Source organism: Lytechinus variegatus, chromosome 3, assembly GCF_018143015.1.
Source record: "Lytechinus variegatus isolate NC3 chromosome 3, Lvar_3.0, whole genome shotgun sequence".
Classification (NCBI taxonomy): domain Eukaryota; kingdom Metazoa; phylum Echinodermata; class Echinoidea; order Temnopleuroida; family Toxopneustidae; genus Lytechinus; species Lytechinus variegatus.
Genome location: NC_054742.1, coordinates 35,131,064 through 35,146,563, shown reverse-complemented (window position 1 = coordinate 35,146,563; position 15,500 = coordinate 35,131,064).

Sequence of the window (15,500 nt, the reverse complement as noted above, 5' to 3'; positions counted from 1 at the left end):
AAAGGTCTTCACTTTCAAAGAGGGGGCCCAAACTTCTGTTTTAAACAGCATTTTTACATTACAAAGTTGAATTGTGCCTCTCAAAACAGGGGGCACTGGCAAGTTTGTGCACCCCCCCCCCCCCTGGATCCGTCGGTACCAACCATTACCTCGTAATAATGAGCATGCATGAATAACCACTTTATCTTTTGCATGCATTCATCACATGATTCAATTACATTATACGGACTTCATACATGTACATGTACCTTCTCTCTCAAAAAAAAAATCAGACATGTGAAGAAAGAAACTAGTATTTTCATTTCCTTGTGTTGTGATTTTTAGGGTTTGTTATTTGTCATTCTAACCACCATTGGTGAGGTAATGGGCAAAGAATTCCAGCATACACAATGTGTATTACCATGGTATTACACACTGCATAACAGCATTTGCTAAAGAATGCAAACAATGCATCCAGATCCCAGTTTGGAAGCCAACAGGGAGTAATAACCATCATACCCCTGCTGCGATTCATCATCACTAACACTGACTCCCAAAATCCCATCTCCCAAGCTCCCCTAGCCAATCATACCAAAATTGATAAAAATATCATACATTGAATATGATTTAATTCCAACGGCAAAAAAATCCACATCCTTCAAAGGGGAAGTTCACCCTGAAAAAAGTGTGTTGTAAAAATAACCCAAAAAATATTTGTAAAGGTTTGAGGAAAATCCATTAAAGGACAAGTCCACCCCATCAAAATGTTGATTTAAAAGAGAAAAATCCAACACGCTGAACACTAAATATTTCATAAAAATCGGATGTGAAATAAGAAAGTTATTACATACAACCTGGTCAGTGTGCAAATGAGGAGACTGATGATATCATCCACTCACTATTTCTTTTGTATTTTATTATATTAAATATGAAATATTCTTATTTCCTCCTCATGTCAACTTGTCAAGTGAAACTTCAATTAATTTCTCCCTGAACATGAGGAATTAGCATTGTTTTATACTATATGGTTAAGTCAAGTTGGTCCTTATTGTCATTTGTCAAATCTGTAAAAAAAAAATAAAAAAAAAAGAAAATAGTGAGTGAGGGACATCATTGACTGTCTTTTATTTGCATGTCACTGAGTTGTGCATATCACTGCTTTGTGAAAAAAAATAAGAACGAAATTTAAAATGTCATAACTTTCTTAATTTACATCTGACTTTGATGAAAATTTTCCAGCATTCCAGTAGCTACATGGCTGCTTTACATGGAGTAGTTTTGAATACCACTTTTGGGTAATAAGGACACAGTTATCATTAGAGACTTTTAGGAGTAGTGAACGAGAACGTCGTAGCAGTCCTCTGATCGCTCGAGTCAACGTCGTCGTCTGCCCTCGTTCACTACAGATCGGATGACTTTAGATTTCACTCGACTTGTACGTGTACGTACGTCCACTTGAAACAGCGCGATAACCAGCGGGTCATGACACGCTGCCCGACCCGGAAGATCTGGGCGTACCATCGCCTGGCGACCCGGTCGGGTGATGCGAAGGTGCAACTTGTGCACACTTGCCCTTTCACTTGCTTTGATTCCTTTTTACGCGAGTTAGGATATATATCGATATAAATTTTGGAGATCAGAAAGCAATTTCAAATATGATAAACATAATGCATCATACAACTTACATTAATTTTGTGAAAAAGTCACTGAAAACTGTGTTTTAAAAGGGAAAGGTTGAACTTCATGCTGAGCTTGAGCAGTTAAATGACGTCACTCACGTGCACTTCGACTATGATTTAGGAGAACCGCAAAATGGATGTGGCGAGGTTCTTGATTCTGATAGTGGACATGTGTGAGGACCTGAGGCATATGGAACGCTAAAAAATGACGTCATCTCGTACCAGTTGACTATGTCGACGTGCATTTCTAAAAGTGCTCATTATACTTTCTAAAACTACTTTACTTGCAACTGGTTCAGGAAACCAGTTTGGATGATCGCTTTGCTAGTTTTCCCACCATCCCTCTATCGTGTGGACATCCTCATGAAAAGATTTGTGCACTTTCATGGGTGGTGGTTACAGGGAAAGTTCACCTCAAAGAAATGTTTGTTGTAAAAATACAAGAAAACAATAAACAAATATTTGAGTAGGTTTGAGGAAAATTCAAAAGCCAAGGATTGAGAAAGTCATTCGAATTTTGAATTGTTTGATATGCGACCTCCTATACATGTATGGGTAGCTGCCCATGTTATTTATGAATATGAAAAAATATATAAATTTTAACTTTTTTTAATGTTTCATGATGACTAGGTATATACATTTTTTTCTATCAGGAGCAAGTGAGAAATAATTTTTCTGATATACATGTACTGAAGGTACAATAAAAACTGTTTTCAATTTTTCTTATAAAATTACATATTGATTTTTTACTCCAGGCCTATAGGGAGCTTCTTGCATATATGACGTCACAAATAAAGATAAGTTCTAATATATTAGTTTGATGGATTTTTGTCAGACCTTCACCAATATATTTTATTTTCTGCTATTTTTACGATAAACTCTTCATCAGTGTGATCTTCCCCTTGAAGAACCCATACAAACATTGAATGGCAATTTTCAGTTGAAGTTGTCCTTGTACATTGAAGCATTCTGAATCTCACAAACCATTCTAATTTAGGATGAACACTTCATTAGGACATTCATCAAAGTTAATAACTTATTATTATATTCATCCAACTTCAAAACTTTTCTAAAGTCCATTTTTATGATACAAAGCAGAGAAAATTTCAATCGTAATTTTGTACGAAAATCAGCAGATAATTGAAGCACTTTCTACTTTTCAAAGGCAAAATCATGGCTAAAAAAAATGTCTTGGCAGAATGATTTCATTCATGAGGGTTGGAATTAAAATGCATGGGGTTACAATTTTGTTTAGATTTTGGATTTGCAATTTGATCTCCTCTCTTTTCCAATCACATTTTCATTTGACAAATTCGAGAAGACACAATACTCGACTTCATATAAATCAAAATACAATTCCATCTTTACAAATAATGGATGGAAAGGGATAAACTGGTAATGGTACCCGACACTTACTTGGTAATACCCATTCAGAATCATTGCCATTGAACTGGCCCATTAAATAGAGTTAGCTGCACTGAAGCTTAAAATCAACAACTGTTTCCAAACCTTGACTCAAGTTAAATAGGAAATTGATTTTGGAATGACCCTTGACCTTGGGTAGCTAGAGTGTAATTGAACATGGAGAGAGGGATAACAAATATCCCAGGTCCCTCAATCATGTTGGTCTCAGGAGAGAACAATGTTAACATTCCTGACTCTGAAGGATTACAAGGGAAACAGCTTGTGGAGATGGGAAGAGCCCTGGATCCCAAGTACAGCAAACAGACACAGTATAAACCTCAAACAACAAATAAAATACAAAAAGCACTTGCACAAATAGGAGTATATGATGGCTGGGTGCAGGAGAAGTACCTGTAGTCTATAATTTAATGGATCCTACAGAATTATCTACAATTCTTTCTTTTACAAAGTTGAAGCATTTATTCTGCACCCCTTGAAATCAATCACTTTTCAATAGGAATCCCCTGCCAAATTAAGTTCACTGTTCTGTCCAAAATAGTTCAAAGCATGGTGCATCAACATGTAACATTCTAAGAACAAACAAAATTGACTAAATGGAGCAGCACCATGTACATTATGAAAAAAATAAGTTCACTGTACCGGTGTCTGCAGGCAGAACACTTTTGTAGGCTAGAGTAATTGCATGCAAAATTTCTATAAGGTAATATTGTGGTGGTATAGGCATACTATATCATTGACTTTTGAGATGTAAATTTTCCATAAAAATATCTTGATTCATGAATTTAGTTATCTACTACATTAAGTCTGTAAAATTCAGGTGATTCATATCTGACTTTGAGATACATGTAAAAGGTTTTTCAATTATGATTTTAAAACAAGTGGAATGCCTCTGGCCGTCTCACCTGCATCACGCGGTTCAATATAGCAGCAGTGCTGACTTTGAATACTACTCTAACTCACACAAGATGTTCAGTGATACATGGTTACTCTTATGTCCACTTTTTATGAACTAGACCAATAAACTTACAGAGATATGATGGTTATTCACCAAAAAACCCCAACATGGCCAAAGTTCATTGACCTTACATGACCTTTGACCTTGATCATGTGACCTGAAACTCAAACAGGATATTCAGTGATACTTGATTACTCTTATGTACAAGTTTCATGAATCAGATCCATAAACTTTCAAAGTTATGATGGTAATTCAACAGATACACCCAATTCGGCCAAAGTTCATTGACCTTTGACCTTGGTCATGTGACCTGAAACGTGCACAGGATGTTCAGTGATACTTGATTACTCTAATGTCCAAGTTTAATGAACTAGACCAATAAACTATCAAAGTTATGATGGTAATTCAACAGATACCCCTGATTCGGCCAAAGTTCATTGACCCTAAATGACCTTTGACCTTAATCATGAGACCTGAAACTTGCACAAAATTTTCAGTGATGCTTGATTACTATTATGTCCAAGTTTCATGAATCAGATCCATAAACTTTCAAAGTTATGATGGGAATTCAACAGATATCCCCAATTCGGCCAAAGTTCATTGACCCTAAATGACCTTTGACCTTGGTCATGTGACGTGAAACTCATGCAGGATGTTCAGTGATACTTGATTAACCTTATGTCCAAGTTTCATGAACTAGGTCCATATATTTTCTAAGTTATGATGACATTTCAAAAACTTAACCACAGGTTAAGATTTCGATGTTGATTCCTCCAACATGGTCTAAGTTCATTGACCCTAAATGACCTTTGACCTTGGTCATGTGACATGAAACTCTAATAGGATGTTCAGTAATACTTGATTAACCTTATGGCCAAGTTTCATGAACTAGGTCCATATACTTTCTAAGTTATGATGTCATTTCAAAAACTTAACCTCAGGTTAAGATTTGATGTTGACGCCGCCGTCGCCGTCGGAAAAGCGGCGCCTATAGTCTCACTTTGCTTCGCAAGTGAGACAAAAATTGCTGGAATTTGCAAATATGATTTTTGTCGAGAGCTCTGAATAATGTTCCTTACGACTTCTACAGGAGTGCCACTGACTATAATGAGGATAATAGAAATATGGAATTGGAAGTTTCTTAATTGTAATGCCATATTGCTGATAGAATGAATCTAGGCCAGTGTAATCAAGATGCTGCAAATCTTGATCTGTTGCTCTGTATTGTAAGTTTTGAACATCTCTTAATCCACATGTACATGTAGGCCTACAGGCATATGTCCTTCATGTGTAAGTTGGGGTTATAATGTGTCACATAAAAATATAATTTGTGCCAACACACTCAGCACAGATTAAGCAAGGCTCTATATCATAACAAACACACCAGGGGGCTGTTTCATAAAGCTGTTCGTAAGTTAAGAGCGACTTTAAGAACGACTGGTGATCCTTCATTGTGATAAATGGTATATTCATTGGCGATGGTTACACGCTTAAGAAAGGTTCATCAGTCTTTCTTAAAGTCGCTCTTAACTTAAGAACAGCTTTATGAAATACCCACCAGGAATAAGGATACCTTGGTGTAGGAACCATCACTTCCTTTAATTACCCAATTGATGGATCCTAATCTTCCACAAGAGGGATTGCACAAATTTGTGGTTTGTTTCCGCATGCTAGTCATACCACTTATCAAAGTAATCACAAGATTAAAGGTTTTAACTCTGCTAGAGTGTCAAATGTCATATATAGTAATCCTATTAAAACCAAAAAAAAAACAATTATACATAAAATTTGGCTTACATGAACTGTACCTGTGATAGACATGAAAAGCATTCCAATATGACTGACTCTACAAACTACATGTCGGCATACATTTAGATCTGATTGGCACTTTTTTCAACATTTGGGTCTTGGAAAAAAACCTATAGATCAACAGGTGTATAAAAAATATGTCACTTAAATTTCATGAAAACTTGTTATATAATTCATTAGAAATTTAAATCACACCCCCCCCCCAATATTTAAAAAATAAAATCCAACCTGCTGAAGGCTTTCTGTATACTAACTACAAGAAGGCCCTCTATGACCACAGAGTGCATAGATGTATCCTTCATAGATTATACCCACGCTATCCACTTTAGTGTAAATGCATAAATCTCTATTTGAATACAATACGAACTATCACAACAGAGAATTGCAAGCTTCATTTCACAAAAGGTATGTCTACCATTGTTGTATCCATTCCTTTCTTTTTTTCACATTACTTCTTATGGTGGACACGCTCTATCACATATCTTTTATTGCATTTGGGACAAATCACTGTACAGTATTGTTTACCATTTTTGTGAAGATATCACAAGGTTGATAAAGCTTACCATAGGCCTCGGATCCAAGACCTAGATTTGATGTAGCTTACACTGCACCCGCTCCATTCCCATTCATCAATTATCAACTTTATACCAACATAAATCTTCATCATACATGTAGCACAACTGCCTTAAACCACAAAAGCCATGATGATGATGTAACCATCGACAAATTTCACTTGCTATTCCTCAAATACTTAACTTAGGTCTAGCATTTTGCAGAAATAAATTCAGAATTTGATAATCATTTCATAAAATGATCTGGAAAAGTTAGCTGGATAGCCAGCTGGAGATGTTTTTTCTGACCTTTTTTACATGAACATGGAAGTATATTCCTTGCAACGTGCACTTTACATTATTTTAAATGTAATGAAGCATGAAACCTTAGCATCTTGCAAAATAATAAAATTAACATACTGTACATGTATACAGCCCAACATTGGCAGTCAAATTTGAGTTATTATTGTTTCTGAAACACCCTTTATATGTTGCACACTCAGGCAAAATTTGGGGAAGTGATCGTTCTATGGAAAGATATTGAAAACTAAAAATTTGACGTGTGCAAATGACACAAATGCCCCCGTTTAACGCGATAAGAAATTCATTCAATATGATTGAACTTAATATCGTGCAGAAACCAATATGCATATAATGAACAAATTTAGATCTTTGAACCAACTCGCATACGAGCTGTGACCTTTGACGTCAGGACTCCGAATTTGAAATTAGCCTGTATTTTGGTGTCATCTACCTACACACCAAATTTTTTTTATATTAAATATTTTTCAAGTTATTGCACGGAAACCAGCTCGCATATTTCATGAGCCGTGACCTGTGGACTCCAAATTCGAACTTAGCCTGTATTTTGGTGTCGTCTACCTACATGCCAAATCCGGAACGGATTTCAAAGTGGGGGGGGGGGCTGAGCCAATTTAAGTGGGGGGCTGATCATGCAAAAATCACTAATATATGGTAATTTTTACGTTTTTGTACAGTTTTGGAAAAAAGAGGGAGGCTGAAGCCCCCCCAGCTAGCCCCCCCCCCCCCACTTTCACGGCCCCTGCCTTCCACTTCTGCAGTCAAGAGTGCCCGAAGCATACGATAACCCAGAGGGTTATCGTATGCATCAAATCTGGAAAGACGTCCTAATGTCCCCTCCACTAATTTTCCTTCATTTTTTTTTCTTCTTACTTCCAGTTGGTACTTCGATTCGAACCTCTCCCTACAGAACGAAGCATCTCCAGCCTGTAGCCTTACTCACTGAGCTACCAGGAATTGTTGAAAGCCATGGGTTTCATAACGGTTATCAACCGATATTACGACTAGTCTACTCTTCAAGAGTAGTGCGTATTTATTTTTCTGACCAAATAAACAGATGGCAGCCAATGGCAATACACACACTCGAGATTTTGAATAAAGGCGATAATGCCATTTTTTGGTATGTATCTAGACCAAAAGCTTCGGTCCGTTATTGTTCCGCTGAACTCTGTTGGCTCCACTCACCAAATAGAGACTGAAGTTCTAGCTCGAACTGTACAGGGACTCAATAGCCACATGTTTATTAAGTTCGGATAAAAGAGAGAAGTGAAGTTGCGTGACAGCCGAAGTCACTGTTTTTTCCTTTTTAAGTTCATTTTCCCCATTTTGATGCATTTCAGTCAAAACGGAATAATTATCTTTATTTTGGTACAGTTCTTTTTATATATTTCTATGAAATAAAGAGAAAAATTGATGAGCCCCATCGGGGGCATGTTGCATTGTTTACCCCCTAATGGCGGCTGCACGAAAGCTACCTCAAGCGAAGTTCGTGCAGGCTCCACTCCACTTCCGCTACACAATGCTCCACCTACCCGAACTTCGAGACCGTGAACTCTATCTGATATTCCGAGTGACAAAGGTGGGATTTTATGGGGGAAAATATAAATTCATGCAACATCATGATCTTAAAAACAAAACTAATATGCTTACTTTACACCGAGTTTCACTTCTTTGCCATGCTTCTATTCTATCAGTCTCAAAATTGGTGATTTGGAGCCAACAGAAAGTTCCTCACACATATTATTTGCTGCCGTATTGCATGCGATATGCGGGAGGTACGTGTTCGGTCCGAGCTCGGCCCCTTGTGCGCGCATGCAATGTTTTTAAATCGGCAGCGGATTATTTATACGTGTGAGGAACTTCATGTTGGCTCTAAATCACCAATTTTCAGACTGATAGATTTTATCAGAGAAGCATGGAAAAGAAATGAAACTTGGTGTAAAGTAAGAATATTAGATCTCACCTTTGTCACTTGGAATACCAGATAGAGTTCACGGTCTCGAAGTTCGGGTAGGTGAAGCATTGTGTAGCGGTAGTGAAGTGTAGTGTAGCCTGCACGAACTTCGCTCGAGGTACTCGATCTAGCAAGCCATCTGTGTACGAGGAGAGATTGAAAAACTCCTCAAAACAGATGTCTGCCAGCTGTCTGGTAATAATATGTATCCAACTTTTCCTTCCTAAATGTCTTAGATGTTAGGGCCTAGATAATTCTTGATAAGCCTCCATATATTTTTTTTTCAATATTTGTGGAGGGGACATATGCCTATGGAAGTCTTGCCACTGCCACCACCGGAGCAAGCCAAACATCATCATATTTTATCAACATCCTCTTCGTCTTCTTCATCACATATTCGTGACATAATTCAGAACTCGTTCCGCATACAGTTTCACGACATAGTCACATACAGACAAGTTCAGAATTATTTAAACTAAATTGCATGCTTACCTTTACCTTGCGGTGGTGTCTGAGTTACTGTAGGTACTAGTAGTCGAAACTGTCTATCTCTGTTCTCACTCACGTTAGAATTCTAACTTGTTTATCAACAAAAGAACAGTTAGTTAGTAGATCTTGGCTGGGTACACCTGGACGTACGCGGTCCGAGCTAGCGACACGGCGCAATACTCCACTGATTCGAAAATTGAAAAGCGTCGGGCGGGGCACGGAAGGGTACAATTGAGCACCCCTTGGTCTCGCAAGAGAAGAAGACGGTCGTTATATATTGGCCGAGACAGGCGCTGAGATGGCGCCAATCTCTATTAATGCACAGTGCACAATGCTGGCCAGCCAGCGTCTAGGAAGGATGGGGTCCTACCACTGATCTCTCAATTCATTTATCATTCCTACATCATGTCAACGTTTCTGCTAGAATGGATAGTATAGTCCCATATTTTCTCCCGGGGGCCTTTTTCCTTTCCCCAAATTAGCTAGCATATCTAGCCTGGGGTAGGCCCTATCTTTTATGGCCATTTTTTTATAATCATTGTAATGTTTTCATATTATTTATAATTTCATTGGATTTCAAACAATGCCACATCCTTTGGAACCCAATTAAGTTTAATTCATTTCTTAGTAATAAATAAAATAAATTTAAAATGGAAAAATATAAGCCAACTGGGGAGTGTTTCATGAAAGGACTTGACAGACATTTTATCCGACAGTTACCATAGTATTGGTGCTTCTCATCCAATCAAAATACAGAAAAGTTGTCAGATCTGACTTGTCGGACAATAATGTTGATGAAACGCCCCCCAGGTGTAGACTATGGCCTTATGCATAATTTTTTTCTGATGCGGGAGGGGGGCATGGGCAGGAGGCATATAATGTTTGAAGAATGAAACTCAAAATACAGTCAGGGAGCAAAGCAGCCAATCCCGTCATTAGGGCAATTTCGAATTTTCCCCACGTGAAATTGAAGCATTTTTGTACATTTTTGGCGAATTAAAAAAAAAACAGTAAAAAAATATGTTTTCAAGCTTTCTGGTGGGAGGGGACGGCCATGGTGTACAACAGAAAATTGATAAAAATGAAATGGATTCATATTTCAAGGTAAAAATATACAGTATATATTGAATAACAGGTAACCTACGTATAAGTTTTAATATCATCATCATCAATCTCCTTAAAGTCAGAAAAAAGACATCCTCCCCTTTTCTCTTGCTCTCTTCCCCCCCCCCTTCCCAGAATGTCAACCTCATGCAATACATGTCTAGGGCCCTGTTGTACAAAGAGTTACGATTGATCCGATCAATCATAACTCTATGGAAATCCATCAGTGTCATAATTTTTTCTACGAAAAATTTGCACAACGTCCTTTTTATGCAAAGAGAAGCGCAGTGAATTTTCAAGAAAACAATGAATGCATCAATATACATCACAGCTAGAAAATATTTTGAACATTCATAATAGATGTTGACGTTGCTGGCCGTCCATAGTTGCAATGCAATTGATCGGATCAATCATAACTGTTTGTACAACAGGGCCCAGGTGACTCTGATCAAGTCATACCTCTCTTATTCGACTGAAGGAAGGTTGACTTATTGTACAAAGTTGTCTGAAGGCAGGGCTCGACATTAGCAGTGGCCCGGTGGTCCGGGGCAACCAAAAATGAGAGTCGGGCCACCAAAATTTTGTAAAAGCCAACACTTGGTGGCCCGGTTGGGCTACCAAAGTTTTGATAAATTGTAATGTTTTCTATTGTTTTAGGGCCACCAAAAATATGAAATTGATGATTTTGGTAGATTGTTTGGGCCACCAAGAAAAAAAGTTAGTGTGGAGCCTTGCTGAAGGCATACATAATTTTGAAGAGGCAAAATAGTCCTTGCAATAGTTTTTTTATGTTCTTTCTTTGGAGAATTCTTTTTCCCCTTAACAACCCTGGTGTATTTCTCTCTCCCTCCCATCCTCCCCCCCCCCCATTGCTCTCTCTCTCTCACACACATACACACTCTGTGGCTCTCTCCCTTATTCTCTCTTTCACACTCTCCCTTTTCCCCTAGCTCTGACATCCATTTATCACTATATACAATGACAAAAAGGAATTCAATACAAAATGATTGAGATTCACACTTGATACCTTTATTTCAATTTATTTTTTTCACTACAACAGTTCTTTCATAATAATATAATATTAGATATAATATAGTAATTTATATAGTGCAGAAACTATGTGCATACATTCTACAGCGCTGCAATTTAGAGCTGGTGAAATGCTTGAAAACAAAATTAGAAAAGGGGGTAAAGAAAGTATGGGAGTTATTTGAACAGATAGGTTTTCAATTTAAGTTTGAACGTTTCTATTGACGGACAGGATCTCACAACATACGGCAAACCATTCCATAACTTTGGGGCTGCACAGGCAAAAGCACGATCTCCCAAAGTTATCTTTGTATTACGAGCAGGGATGTGAAGGAGCAAATTATCATTAGAACTACACAGGTTGTGAGAGTGTCTGTGAACTTTTCTTTGTAAAAGCTCAGAAATATAACTGGGGGCTTGGCCACTTAGTGCCTTGTATACAATTAGCAAAATCTTGAAAGATATTCGTTGGCGAACTGGAAGCCAGTGCAGATCTTTTAAAACAGGGGTGATCCTTGAGAATCTAGAATGACTACAAATCAGCCGTGCACATGCATTCTGTACTCGCTGAAGATGCCCAATTTGAGATGAGGGGAGCCCATACAACAAACTGTTACAATAATCTACCTTACTAATAATGCATGCATGGACAATTGTTTTCATGATTTCATTGTCAAAGTATTTTCGTATACGTCTGAGGTTGTATATCATATGAAATGAAGATTTGCACACATTGGTAATATGTGCTTCCATATTCAATTGCGAGTCAAAAAATACTCCAAGATTAAAAGCTTTGATCACCATGGGTCATCACCTCAACTCTCCCTGATCAAATAACACTGCATATATGCAACCTTTACAACAATTAGCTGTTACACTCGTAAATGTCTTTAAAATATTCAAGGGTGCTATTTCAAATAATGGTCATAACTTTCGTCTTATGTCACTGAAATAATACATCACCAAAACTAACTTAACTTGGGAATTTGAAAAGTATTTCATTACCATAATGTACAATCAAAACAGTGGCATACATAGGATTTTCCACAGGGGGGCAAAACCGTCCGCCAAAAAATTTGACAATTAAAAAAAAAAGGTAAAAGGTCTTCATTTATTTATTAAAATAGCAAAATTAAGGCTTTTTTATCATTGGCAGATTAAAAAAACTCACAATTACAATGAACATCAATACTATACAAGGAAATAAAATCATATTATTAAAAAATAGCATTACCTAACATTAGGGAATGCTTAAGTTAATAAGTGAACAAATATTCTTCCATACATGATACAATAAAAATCCCAACAGAAATATAGATATAAACCAGAAATCACATAATTGATTCATTGATAAAAAAACTTCTAAAAAAAATAATAAATGTATAATTATGTTGATCACACAATAAAGTGATCTCTTCTGTATAACTATTAGAATTAGTTTAGTGGATTATTGATATTTGATTTAATGTGCTAAAATGCATGTGACAACTTCCCTCACATGGCATCTTTCAGAAGATTCATAATCATAAATTTAATATCTTGGAAAAGTTCCCCTTCTGAGGTTTTGGGTTAAAATATTCTTGTTCCTGATAAAGCAAGGAATAATTCTTTTTTTACCAAGGTAAAACCAGGTTCAACACTGAGATTAGACCCAGCCATACCTGTTGTACTTTTTTTCATCTAAAGGACAAGTCCATCCTAACAAAAAGTTGAATTGAACAAAAAATAAAAATCCAACAAGCATAACACTGAAAATTTCATCAAAATCGGATAGAAAATAAGTTATGACATTTCTAATTTTTGCTGAATTTCACAAAATAGTTATATATACACATCCTGGTCAGTATGCAATTGAGGAGACTGATGACATCATCCACTCACTATTTCTTTTGTATTTTATTATATGAACTATAAAATATTCAAATTTTCTCATCATTGTCAAGTGAAACAATGATTAATTCCTCCCTGAAACATGTGTAATTAACATTGTTTGATCAAGGTAGTCCTTACCGTAAAATCTGTAAAAACAGAAAAATTGCATAATTCAAACAATGAAAAACAAATGACATAGTGAGGGACATAATCGTCTGTCTAATTTGCATGTCACTGAGTTGTGCATATCACTGCTTGACCTTTACAGACAATTAAGATGAAAAGGGACATTTTTTCATAAGGTTTATCAACTCACACCATTATCTTAGTACACTGCATAATATTGCATATTTCATAGCATTGACAGAAATCAAGATTGATGCAAGTATGAAAATGATTTTGAAAAGTTAAGATTATTAGAATTAGAAGATACATCAATATTAGAGATTATACGATCTTCAAAATTTGGTCCTAGGAGCACACACATGGAGCAGAGGGCAGTGATCGATCCTCAGTCTCCTATAAAAGGGAAACTTAGAATGAGAAAGGGAAAGGTCTACTTTCTCTAAACAAGTGGAATGCCTCGACTGGCCGTCTCAACTGCATCACGCGATTCAACATAGCAGCAGTGCTGACTTCGAAAACTACTATAACTCGCACAAGATGTTCAGTGATACTTGGTTACTCTTATTTCCACGTTTTATGAACTAGACCAATACACTTACAGAGATAGGATGGTAATTCAATAGATACCCCCAAATTGGCCAAAGTTCATTGACCCCAAATGACCTTTGACCTTGGTCATGTGACATGAAACTCATGCAGGATGTTTGGCGATACTTGATTAACCTTATGTCCAAGTTTAATGACCTAGGTCTATATAGGAAAATTGAAAAGATTCAGCGAGCAGCAACCCGCTCAGCTCTCAAGCAGAGGCGAGGCGAAATGCCGTATGATGAAAGACTTCTGGCACTTAACTGGTCATCACTCACATCTCGTAGGGACTACTTGTTATGCTCATTTGCATACAAGTGCCTGTCGGGTTTATGTGACTGTGAATCTCTTCTTGAAAACATACTCATTAACCCCCGTCATATGGAAGTTCTTTCCTTTCGACATCTTTCTTCTAGGACACAATCCCTCTTCTGCACCCCCTCCAGAAGACTACCTCGACTGTGGGACACACTACCCAACGACATCAAGGATGTTGCTGTTCTTTCTCCTTCTACTTTCCTCAGTTCTGTAAAGCAAGCAATTCTATTTCCTGATTAAGACCTTTATGCTTTTCTACTTTTCCTGCTTAATACAATGATTCTGGTTCTGCCTTGGAGACATTTTCTTCTCATTATCTCTGCCTCTCTCTCTCTCTTTTCTCCTTTTTACTTTGTATAAATTATATCTTTCTCTCCTATCAAAATTATGCAATTATACATTATGCACTTAATGCATGCTTTTCTCTAGATTTTATCTTGTATTTTATCTTGTAAATTATCTTAATTATTTTAAGGCTAGTACAGTGATATTCTTATCCTTTCTCTTTATCTCCTCGATTCGTTAATCCAATTCTTTCTTATCCCAATTTCCTATCTTGATGAGTTTTATCATGTTATCATGTTTTTTCACTGTACATGTATCGTTATGATAAATCAAGTGATTATATCCTGAAAAAGTTTTCGATATTAATTACATTTTACTTTGGACTTTTACCCCCCTTATTTTTTCAGATCTCCAGTTACACCAGATCTGATAATCATATATATTTGAATTTCCAATTGCAAGTTTATTTAAAAATACCCCTTTCTTTACTGTTCAGCACCGAGGTGTTATTTTTTACTATGTTATATTTTTCCAATTTTGCAGTGGTATTTTTTTTATGCATCTCAATACTATCTAATTAATTATTTTGGCACCCTTTTCAGTATTCCCTTTTTAAACGTGCAATATTTTGTGTAATAGTATTTATATATTTTTATTTATGTCTTGGGAGCGGCATGTGTGGGGGCTCATGCCTTCGGGCAACAGTGATGAATTTCGCTTTTGTGCCCCTGACCCACATGCCGTTCCCGCATTCTTTGCATGTTAATGTACTGTAAATTTTCTAATGTAATGTGTATGTACTTTTTTATATTGGTCAAATAAATAATAATAATAATATATTTCCTAAGTTATGATGACATTTCAAAAACTTAACCTCAGGTTAAGATTTTGATGTTGATTCCCCCAACATGGTCTAAGTTCATTGACCCTAAATGACCTTGGTCATGTGACATGAAAATCTAATAGGATGTTTAGTAATACTTGATTAACCTTATGGCCAAGTTTCATGAACTAGG